The sequence below is a fragment of the Oryzias latipes genome, chromosome 13 (genome assembly GCF_053564925.1).
Source record: "Oryzias latipes strain Hd-rR chromosome 13, Olatipes_Hd-rR_3.1".
NCBI lineage: Eukaryota > Metazoa > Chordata > Actinopteri > Beloniformes > Adrianichthyidae > Oryzias > Oryzias latipes.
This window is the reverse complement of record NC_136249.1, coordinates 9,833,760-9,846,149: the sequence shown is the minus strand read 5'-3', so window position 1 is coordinate 9,846,149 and position 12,390 is coordinate 9,833,760. Positions and strand designations below refer to the sequence as shown.

General features: G+C 40.0%; 1 protein-coding gene and 1 long non-coding RNA gene across 17 annotated transcripts in view; one reads left to right on the top strand and one right to left on the bottom strand.

Annotated features, from left to right (window-relative positions):
• kirrel3b (kirre like nephrin family adhesion molecule 3b) overlaps window positions 1–12,390 on the bottom strand; it is a 186,114-nt gene that overhangs the window by 118,879 nt on the left and 54,845 nt on the right. The gene's annotated exons all lie outside the window — the stretch shown is intronic.
• Window positions 11,718–12,071, top strand: LOC144981662 (uncharacterized). Its single transcript, XR_013647232.1, has 2 exons — window positions 11,718–11,857; window positions 11,966–12,071. It is a non-coding gene; the product is annotated as an uncharacterized LOC144981662 (long non-coding RNA).

Here is a 12,390-nt window from a genome sequence, read left to right as displayed (position 1 = left end):
TGGTGGTGTATAGAGCCAAAAATGTTGGAATTGTGTCACTGTCCCAATATTTACGGACTTGATTGCAGAAACGTAACAGATAGATTTTGATTGTTTCACTTGACATTTACTGTGATTTGTGACGCAGGTTTGTAGATCTCCTGTGTTCTCATCAAAAATCACCCAACTTTTTATTATTAAAGTTCAGATGCCAAAAAAAGTCCCAAACAGATCATGTGCTTAGTCATCATCACCCTTCAGACAGTGTTCAAATCTGACAATGTTCAAAGGAGCTTCATCATGAGTGACGGCACAAGCAAAAATAAGTGTCTGCAAATACTTGAGTTTGTCACATGCCCACTCACTTCTCTCATCCCGTCTCTTGGCGGTCGCCATGGCAATTGAAGTTTCCTGATGAAAGCTACCCACCAATGAGATGCATACGTCATCCTAATCGGTCAGGCAGCCTGTTCATGCTTACAGCCCTACATCAAACCTTTAATTTGGCAGCTGTAGGCTTTAGAATGCACACATACCTCAGCAAACGCACACACTGCAGATACAAGAGATCCTAATGAGAGCACACATGTTCAACTGCAGACTCAGAGTGGTTCTGACTTCATTCCTTAAGCTAGGACCCAATTCAACACTTGATGTTGCTGTGCGGGTGTGACACTTCCCAGGCAAGGGCACATTCACACACCTTTCACAAGCTCCCTGCTCTTGGGCAGAATCTAAAAATAATGTGAGGGTGTTGCAGTGATGTGGTTTCACAGTAAAACCTCTTCTGAGCCAGAGACTTTTATTGCTTCTTAATTGGCCACAGGACCTTCTCACCTGCTTTATTGGATGTTTAGACAGCAAAAAGCCCAAATGCTTCCAGCAGCCTTGAAAGGTTTTCAATTTGATCACTGAGTCACTTTATTCTCAAACTCTGCAGTGGCAAATTTAATTGCGTAATCAAGCAAATGTTTTGATCTTCTTGTCACTTTGTGGAAGTAAAATTTTCCCTGCCCACTTCTAGAATTAGGCTCTTTATTAATGTTTTGTTTCTAGGGTAACAGTGTTTTGAAATTGTTAAATATTTGAAAATCCAGTACTTTTTTATTTATTTATTTTTTTATCATTAATGCTGCCTCTTAAGGGGGTGCTAACATAAAATACAGTGGTATTATTTGTGGGCTGCTATTGATTCAACATCTGTGACATGTGGCTTTATTTAATAGGTAAAAAATGTAAGTAAAAATGTAAAGCAAACAAACATTAAAATAACTAATTAAAATCCAAACGACAAAGAAGAAAACATAAAAAGTACGGAGAGAAAAAAATAAGAAAAGCAATCCACTTTTTTCCAGACCCACTTCAATGAAAATAGCATTTTTGGTGAAAACGTAGATTTAATTTGCATTTTTAAGTACTTCAATAATCAGAAGTAGATGCAAAAATGTTGTTTGAAAAGCTTGTAGTTGTATATTTGGCGGGACAAGCTCCCTGCTCTGACGCATAAGCCTGCAGACAAATAGATCCATGTACGTCTTCATTTTCCTTGTCTGAGCTGGAATCTGGCTCAAAACTGTACAGCTGGACAGCTTCGATAATGCTCACCATTTATGAGGTTGTAAGGTTGGGGTTATGAGGGGCTGTAAGCTAGTGGGAAAGAGCACACACATAGGGATGATCGGAAATTCGAGCAGGCTCACAACTCAGAGGCAAATTTCTGATGAGCGCCTGCCGCTCTCCAGAAACTTTGTCCTAAAGAAACGACACAGGTTTTTATCTTATTTTGCCTTAAAAGGACATAACCATAAATAAAAACCACTGGGAATGCTTTTAAAATAGATCACAAGATGATTGGAGTGAAATTGTAATGACAGAAAACACTTCCTGTACAGAGAAATATACGTGCAAAATATGCCATTTTAAGTAAAAAAAAAGATGTTAGGATGAGTTTTAGAGGATTTATATCTGTGAGCAGTATTAAATATATGTGTTAGATTGTAGAGGTAGAATCCATGTTTAGAAAGTTTTTTGTACTGCACAAACAAGGGCAAAATTCAGAGTCTCGGTGAGTAAAGCTGTTTCAGAGTCTGGTGGAGCACGGCTCTGAAACCCTTTTCCCTGACGACAGGAGGCTGAAGAGGTAGTGTGAAGGGTGAGAGAAGTCGCCTGCGATGCTGATGGCTCTGTGAATGAGGCGGGTGGAGAGAAAATGTCTGTGAGGGAGGGGCAGTGGGGCACCCATGATCATGCTGGCTGCATCCACTATATGGTGGCTGTACAATTTTTGCAAAATGCAGTGTTGGAGCCAATAAGGTGGCTCTTAATGCCTATCTGGGTAGAAAGGAGCACATGATGGACGTTGGGAAGGTTTTTTATTTTTCTTTTCTTTAATAGAAGGTATAGGTTTGAGTCCTCCTGGCCAGCAATGTGGCACAAAGAGTGTGTCTGAAATGTGCAAACCCAGAAACTTGCTGCTCATTCTCTCCACTACAGAACCTCTGAGGGGTAGGATGTGTTTACGGTGACCTCCTTTTAAAGTCAAATCCATCACTTTGGTTTTTCTAACTCTTACGAAAACAGTGTTTTATTTATTTATTTGTATTGAGGCATTGCCAGGGCGAGGGAAGTCTGGGCATCTTTTCTTGGACTTATACCCCCTTGACCCGATCCCGGATGAGCAGAAGAAGATGATTGGATGGATGGATGGATGGATGAAATGCTGCTGCTCTGCACTTTTTAAGGTCTTATAGTCCAGAGCTTAGGTGATGACATGAAGGTTGATGAGTGGATTTAATGACAACCTGAAATGAAATAGTCCACTGCAAATAGAGGTAACCTAAAATTAGAAATGAAGATTCATCTTAAGTAGAAAATTACTAGAAGTAGTAAAATCATGTCCATGTGGCGAGGAATTTTTACTTAAAAAATTTTAGAATAAAAAAAATTGAACAATTAGTTTCAAACAAGCATTTAAAAAAGGAGAACTTAGCCAAAAAAGCTAACTGTTAGAGTTACATCAGATTGAATGTTATTTAGCCAGTTAATACATTTATCCTTTTTTTTTTTGCTTTTTTCTAAGCAAATAGTTTTTGTTTGCTTTTTTCTTTTGAGTTTTTAGTAAAGGTTGCACCATCTTAAAAAAATCCTCAAATGAAGTTAAAACAACTTCCAACTGGGTCAAATATCTTGAATGTTTAAACACAAGGTTTTAAATCTTTGCAGGTATCATATAGTTAGCTGTGTTCACGAATGCATTTGTGAAAACCTTTTTAAAAAAAATGATTTTCTATTTTTTTCCCTGTTTCTAGATTTAATGGAAAGTCATAACACGTAGACAAATTCATAGACAATCTTCACACAGGGCTTTGATCAAATATTTATTGAAAGAGGTTTTTGTCATTTAGAATCAGTTGTGAAGGAGATAGTTATCTGTTTTATTGTAAGTCTGCATTGAACCAAACCAGAGGATACAAAATAAGTTTGCAATACTTTATTTGCTCTATTTATAAAGACTGGCCTTCCACAAGTTGGCTTTGATTGGCACTCAGGGAATAGAGGCCATGTACTTGCACTCCAGCATATATGTGAGGGGGCATATAAGGCTAATGGAGAAACCTGCCTGAAAGAGTAGATGGAAGCCCCCTGGCCTTATTGTGCTCAGGAGCAATAGCACCCAGAGTTGCAGTAGAATTAAAAACAAGCTCTTTCAATTTTCATTATTAGGCATCAGGTGCTGTGCCATGTCCAGTCGGGCTTGACTGCTCTCCACCACCCTCAGAGCCTTTTAACCCTAATTGCTAATATTAAGTTCTCCTCCCTCATGTTGCCAAGGAATCAGACAAGAGATGAAAAGGGTTGGGAGGATGGAGATAGAGATGGCATGGATCAAATGAGATGTTTTCCGTTATTACGAGAAACATATTTTGGTTTTCTGCAACCAATCACCATTGACCAAAGGGACTAATGAAAAGGTCGGAAGTCTGATGTTCTCGCTTTTGTGACGATTGACTCAGAATTACTGTTTTTAACTTACAAAACAGCTAGAACACCCTTGTCTGCTAAACTCCACTTGGCATCTCAACCCATAAGCCGTGCATCTATTTCTGCATCTTCTTCTCCCTCCACCCCGCCGTTAAACGCTGAGCGAGCCCTGCTAATCTGTGGGAAGAGGCAACTAAAGCTACTGCTAATCCATTCTGGAATTACGGGGGAGAACAAATTAAGAAACTTCAACTCATTAGCTGAGCTTTAATTCGCCGCCCCTCCTGGATTAATCCCCAAACTCAACTGCTCCAGTTAATTATAGAGAGGCCCTGCTTGAGAGGTCCTTCATTGTGGGTCTGCTGTTGTTGTTCTTTTTGTTGTGCTGCATTCGGCCTGTGGGGTGTGTGTTTTGAAGAGTCTACCTCGTTGCATTTGACTATGAAAGGCCAGGAAACATCAATGTCACAGAGGTCTCCTTTAGTGAGAACCACCAAATGTTTAATATTTCTCTCCTGGACGCCTTAAAAGTTCCAGTCATTTATATTTTCAAGGCTTCAAACAGTCAAGGAGAGGAAGGGGGGCATTTGATTGAGCTTGGATACCGCTGTATTTTTTTACGCTGTGATGCACGAACGTAAACTACATGATGCATTTAAAATGGAACCTTTGATTAAAAATATGCTTCTATCTCTTTCTTCCCACTGGTTTGAAAGAAGTTTCATGGCCTTAAATACAAAAAAGAGATTTTCAAGAGTCATCTGAGCTGAGCTACAAACTAAATGATAGAGCAGTTTTTTGTTCTTTTTTTTGCACTTTGGCATTTTCTCTCTCTCAGCTCAGAGTATTGATGTGCACAAATGTCTGATATTGGTCCCTTTTGAGCTGCAACCAAAGAAGTGGAAAAAATGATTTGGCTGTGCTGTGTGAGCAGTGTTTCTTTTGAATGTTTAAACACAAGCATACAGTGTTTAGCAGGGCTTAAATGTGTGGTGCATCCTCTGAGGCAGCTTGTAACTGATGTGCAGTAACTCCAAAACGGCAGTACAAACTAACAGATTTTTGCTCCTATGTCCAAGAGTGAGTTTGGAACCTATTTTTAATCCATCAATACAGGATTTTTAATTTGTGCTTTAGACGCCAGATACTCTGTAAACTGACAGGAGTTGCTGCTGCTGTGGCCAGCACCTCAAAGAGAGGATTTCAATGGCTTTCTGAGCTGTACAGATGGATTCACTTTTGAACTTTATCATTACATGGGTGATAAGCCACCCATAAGAGGGGGCTTTTGTAATTTCAAATATGGATAAGAGGCAGTGGAGGATCAAGCAGGAGCGATGGATGGGAAGATAGATGTGCAGGCTCGTGCTTTAAAGCCACTTCACTCCTCCCGCAGAGAGACACATGTGGGGCTTGTTGTAATCAGACGAAGCCCTTCAGGATACCTAATATGGACACTCTTCTCTACCTGTTTCCAATTTGCTTTTGTTTATGCTCCATTCTCCCAAGTAGCTTTGCCATTTGCAATCACCGCCTTTGTGATTAACCCACAGCGTTGTTGTCCAACAGATGGGGAGGCCCTTCCTGCTCCACTACACCCTGTTGTGACCACATTGATTTGTGGGCCACATGAGGTTAATGTGGTGGCCACTAGCCATGGATCTCCTATCAGACTAATAAAGCTCGGTGTGATAACTTTGGTTAATACGTCCAAAGTCAACATTTGAGATGTTCATTGTCTGGTGCTAATTCCACTCTTTTGCCGCCTTTTGATTTCCATATGTTTATTTTATTAAAAATAACTCAAACACTTTTCAGTCTAAGAAAAATAGTCATTTCATACTAAAAAAAACTTGTGTGAGGTCACATGAAAGGAAATCCTGTTTCTCTAATTTAATTTAAAACAGCCTTTAAAGCATGTACAGGCACACAGCAATAACAACAAAAAAAAAAAAAAGAGCTGAAAAGAAGCAGAATACACGTCCTTGATCCTTTTCATTATTCTTAATTAGTTTTCCCGCACACCAAAGAGAAGCGTTTGTTCTGTTTGGCTTTTCATTGTCCAGGAGTGATGGCAGATTTCAAGGTATACAGGCTGTTTTATCAATGAACACAACATTTCAAAATGATGGATTGTCAAAACATTAGAACCTTCAAGCTCACTTGTCGTCACCAGTCATTATCTTCTATCTTCTTCTTGAAGGTGTAGTGGAAAAACAAATCCGATCTCATCTAATGAATTGCAAGGTCAAAGCCTTAAGTCTGCCAACAGCTACAGTAAAAAAAAAAAAAAAAAAATCTCCTTTTAATACCTGAACCTAATTAACTTTGAAATCTGGGGTTAATTAAACAAAAGAAGGTTAAATTAAGGGACTGTGATTTAAGTGGCGACATAACGGATTAAAACCACCTCCGTCTTTCTGTAAGTCCCTGATCCTCAAACCAAATCCTCTTCTGATCCTAGTTTATTTTGCGACATTTGGGCTACAAATTAAGAAGCCCTTTTGTCTCCTTCACCACTGAAAGCACATATTTTAAATGGTTAAAAAAAAGTTAAAATGTTATTAGAAACTAAGGATGTACCCAGATTCTAGATGAGTACATCCCAGAATAGCACTACATAACTTTTTTTGGTGCAATTGATGAACATGACAACAGCAGAGTCTGCAGAAGGGTAAAGAAACAGATTTAAAGATGGTTTAATTAGACAATTTCTTCACTTTTTGTCGGTTTTTCATCGAATAACTCAGAGTTTCATATTTATTTGGGGGTCTTTGCATGAATTTGTCCTTTCTTCATCCTTGTATCACAGTGTTTTTGGGAATGACACTGTTCTGTAAACACATTTGGAGAAACATGTGTGATATGGACATAATAACTGAAACAGCCAGAAAACAACTAACATTTAAATGGTGGTATGAATACTACAGTGCCGATGCGCCATGTTTTTGTGAGCTTCTACTGAGGCCACCAAAAAGCCTGCAACATTTTGTTTGAAAGCACTGCTCTCCACAAATGACCTTTCATGGGTGGAGAGAGGAGGAAAATTGGCCATTCGTTCCTTTTATAGGAGCAGTTGTGACATGGTGGTAGCCCAGCCATTGCTGGCACTTAAAAGCCCACTCCTCTTACTGCCACCTGTTTTTGTTGCACAGGCCTGCCTGCACTCAGGCTTTCAGTGTGGTTACTTTCCGTGCAACTTCATAATGCTGCCCACTAGGCTTGCAGCTCTCCATGAAGGGCTCTTCATCTTGCCTTTATCAACAATTCTTTATATCCACAACATGCTAGAACCAGCAGTCTAAACAGTTTTTGTTCTTGCATGTACATAACTTAAAGTGTTTCTTATTGAGGGTATACTGACTCTATATCATAAGGTTTTTCCCTTGGTTTATCGCTTAGATTTTACAGAGAAGGACCAACACATACAACAGGCCCACCCCAGGTTGTCACTGAATTTAGGCCTTTCCCTTTAAGCGCATCGCACAGACGGTTGAGACCTCAGTTCCACATGTTGTATATTTATCCCACCCAAATAGCTTCACTGATCCTCTCACTGTCTGGCCTTCTTTTTGTACCTCACTCCTCCACCATCAGGACGAAAGAAATAGCCAGAGGGGGGTCATTTGTATCTGCTGCCCCTGTTCTGTTCCCTTGTCTTCGTTGTCCAGCCTGTAGGCCATCTAGTCATATGGAACCAGGTGTCAAACGGAGTAATGGCACAGATCGATGTCAGAGGATGCGCTAGCTGTGGGGAGGCACCCTCTCTTGCACATTTGGCTTTCGTCCAGTGGCTCAAAAACACTGCAAGGAAACTGAGCTTTTTCATGGCAGGAAGTGCTGAGAGGTTACATGAAGCATTGTGGAAACAGATTCCCTTTGTCGTACAACATCTGTCATTACCCTCCAGGAAAAATGGGTGGCAAGGATGTGTTTGGCTTGAAGAATATTTTCACCTATTTTTTTTTTTCTCTTAAGAAAGGAGATATAGCAGAATCAAATCCCCAGCAGTTTGCAAGAATCTAAAAGTAACATTCAATCAATCATTAAAATGGGAGCACAAAAAATAAGACTGATCGTATGGGAAATTGCATTTTTTTTTAAATTTTTCTATCATTTATTTCCTTACAAAACTAAGAAATGCCTATATTACTAAACATTGTCGACTGTTGTGTAGGCTTAAGACTTTAGGAGAGATTACGAGAGTAATCACCAAACTGTGGCTCCTCCAGGAATCGGCTATGAGAATGAATGGATTACAAGAAAGTAATTCCAAGCTCAATATCAGAAGCTATCCTGAAGCCAGAAAAACAGATTCTGATCTCATACTGTTGCCGTGTCCTCCGGCTCTGAGCACCCGTCTAACTACCTCTGAGACTTCCTAGTGCATAAACCACCTTTATAGCAACATCAAGGTCACAGGTTCACTTGGATATTCTACACCTCTACTTTCACCCAGTACTTTTGAATGGTATGCAGTGACAGCATCATCATGCATAAACAAGAACAGACATTTAAAGAAGCCAGGTAAGGACACTACGGAGAATGGACGTCCATGTCATTGTTAGGTCTCTGAAATATTTCAACAACAGGAACTCTAAACTTTCCTGCAGTAATGACATGGAATCACATCTGTCACCCTGTGTTCGCGGTGAGACCCTGTCTCCTAAGAGAGAAAGTATGAGACTGCTAATGAGATCCCTCCGACACTTTTATCATAAGGAACCATATGCACACGGCCACCCGGTTGAGCAGGGACTCATAGCTACACATGTGCGTGTCCAAACAAGCAGTCCCACCAGCAGAGCATGGATGGATGAAAGGAATGTGACATAACTAACCAAATCCATCTGTCCGTCTCTCTATCTATACAATAGAAGCCTGCATAGCACCCACTCCATCTATTCTTTATAGACCATTTTTTTTGTCGTTCTGCTGCCTCCATCTCTCCTCTGTGATTAACAAATGACTAACATAAAATTGCATATTGACTCCAACAACAGTTATTTATAACATCATTGCCTAATTCCCCTCAGGCCCCCGCATCCAACAGCGCATGCGACAGGTTAATGCTTTAGCCAATTTTTTCCAACAAAAACCTTCACAGCCACATGTCGGACTTCAAAATTCATTTTAGCTCTGTGTGCTGCCCATAATCACACCCCAAATGAAGCATTTGCATGTCTCTGACAGTTAGGTGGTTCATTCACATTTTTGTTTTGAACACTGATTTAATACATCTGTTTAATACAATTCAGTAAAAAGAAAAAGTGAAGACAGACATTGACAAAAGCTACATATGGAATGCCATGAAAGCATCTCAAACCAAAAAAGCATCTCAGACACAGGAGGTTTAGAAAAAAAAAAACGTTGCACATATTCTTTACGCTTGAATAAGTTTCACTCTATTGGACGTGCATTTGATACAGCTATCACAAATTATAAAGTTAACTAACGCAGAGTGGTCAAAGTGAAAAAAGAAAGCACATTTATTAGTTTCTTTATTACTGGGTATGAATAGACACGTTTCTTTGTGCAGTCTGGGTTAAGATCTTGATTAAAGGAGCAGACAGGATTTTATTTTAATTTCTTTGCTTTCAAACGTCATTGTCGTCTATTAGAAGCAGCAAAACAATTTCAGGAAAGACTCAAGTTTTTACCCTTAAAGCGAAAGACATGCAATTTCCAAACAATCCTATTTCTGAACGGATGAAATGATGTTGCCTTATTGTTGGACATTTGAAAATGATTGATGTAGCCATGGCTTGTAAAATGTACTGTATTTGTTGTCCCTTTTCTAAAACATGAAACACACACAGGGTCGATCTTGAGAATTTTGATTGAAATATATTGATTTAATAAAAACGTTTGTACCAGACCCCTGAGAGCACAGACGAGGAGTGATGTGTGTGTATGTTACAACGCAGCTGACATGCTCACTAAATATCGATAATGACTAGAATGGTGACGACAAACCTGCTTTATGCCGGTCAGCGGCACAGTCATATTAACGACGGGTCTGTGATTTACCTGAGTGCCCCATTTTCACAAAGTGGAGGGAATGCTGCTTGGTAACAAGGCATGAAATTGGTCTTAGTAGCGGCATGAAATTAGAATACACATTTGTGCCACACCACTGCTCGCTATTCACCAGGTATCAGATAGAGAGCTCACATTTAATCAAAGTATTGATACTTTTTTGATTATGGTGCCCAGTTACTCCTACACCACACTTTTTTTTTTTTTTTTTCCAGACTTAATGATGCTCAGGTACAGGGCTCACTGCCTTGTCAAGTGGCACTTTTTGATTATTTGTGGAATATTTCAAAAAAGGGAACACTTTCATGAAAAGCACAGTCTGCACTTTGACATACTTATCTCTTTTTTTGTAGTCAGATACTCTAACAGGTACCAGAGATTTACCGCAACAAAAACAAACTGAAACTCCTGCTAAAACTGGAAATACTTTGTACAGCTGAAAACAACTTAGATGTCACATCTTTGATTTGTTTTTCCTTAAAACATTTAAATCAGGACTTCATAGTGGAATCCAGCATCACAGCGAGAAGGCCCTGGTTCAAATCCCAGGTGGGAGCTTTCTGTGTGTAGCTTGCATGTTCTTCCCATGCATGTGTGGGTTTTCTCTGGACGCTCCAGCTTCCACACAATCTCAAACAAAGATGCTTCATAGGTTAATTGATGAATTTAAATTTCCCCTAGGAATGCATGTGTAGACCCTTAAAGGGGTACTTTTAAAACAAGTAGCACTACTAACCTAAAAAAAAATTAGCATTTGTAAAAAAAAGAAGAAAATAAAAGGAGCATAATGATTTCCACAAGGATTTGTTGATCTTGACATCTTAACCCTTGTGCTATCATATGGGGTCAAGATGACCATTGACGTGTTCTCCCTACCATGACAAAGGTGGATAAAGGTGGAAAGATTTCATGTAATCCATGGACACCAGTGAAGATCACAAATCATTGAAGAAAAAAGGTTCAGCGCACTGTCTAGTGGGTCTGGATGACCCAACTCCCAATGTTAAAGTGCCTAAAATAGCACAAGGGTTAAATAAAAGTAGCATAAAGAGTCCTTCACACCTCCTTCAGCAAACAACCAATTCCAAAAAAATGTTTATGTGAACGAACGTTTTGCCAAATGCTAGAAAATTGATCGTGGATGGAAAAGTCTTTCATAAATCAGAATAAAGTTGTTAAAGAAAAAGTCTGCAGCAAGATTCAGGACATTTGCACTGCTTCAACATTTCACACCAAGCCCCTTCTAACTGTAGGTGGCAGACCTGTGCTGGAAGACAGAAGAAAAGGAAAAGAAGAAACCCCTCCTGCCTGTCTAGTCTGAACACTGTGGGCTAAACGTGTGTATAAGAACCTGCGTTAGCATGTTTTTGAACATGCCTGGTGTGAATGCAGCAAACCCTGAGCAGAGGGCAAAAACCTACCAGATATATATTTTTTTTCCAGCTGTAGAAATGAAACCTGATGGTGAGAGTGAGAAGGTGAGCCACAAGGTTAAAAAACTCATCTTTCTCCCCTCTATCTATTTCCTCTACCCTGTCATGCCTATGGCTAACCTCTCACCTTCTCCTCTCTGTGCAGCCGCTCATACTCCGTCTTTCTGTCTGCCGGCTTCCATTCCCACTCATGCATAAAATAAATGTGTGCCTGAACCTGATGCACACGCAATATCCTGACAACCAGTGGGCTAAACCTAGAATTTACCTCAACAGCTGGGTTCACCATCAGCTACAATTACAACCATTAGCATGCTTAATTAACAGATTTGCTGGCAGCTCATACAGGCTGAACATGGTTCCTCCTTTCTGCTTTTAACCACCAGGTCTCCGGAGATTCAACTCCCACATCACTCCCTCACAAGGTAGGAGGCTAGGCGAGTATCATTGAGCAGCTTAGCCCCAAATGAGAAAAGGGATAAAATAAAAGGGAAAATAACAACTTTTTTTTTTCTGTTTGTTGTCTGTTTCAGTGACCTCAGCTGTGATTGATGCAGACCGTCACCGCTGGGTCGTCTGAAGTGATGCGAGTGGTCAGACACTGTGAACATGTAAATAAAAGCTGTGTGAGTAAAACAATCAACTCCTCGTCATTGTAGCTCACTGCAGGAAGGAACGTTGGCTGAAGTGATCTGGCATACTTCTAAAAGCAGCCGGAAAATATGGGGTTGCGAGAATGCATTTCCACGGTACTTAGTATTCTGAAACATAAACTAAAGTTATCTGTGTGTGTTGTTGTAAAGTTTGCAGCAGCAAACAACAAAAGCAGTTATGTTCACGCAGACAGACTCACCATCTTCTGGTTTGTTCGTAAACACTTTTAGTTGAAGTCTTTGCTGACTCCTACACAAATGCTGTGTGAAAAAACAGGAGGGCCTCCTTCTGCACTTGGAGCAGG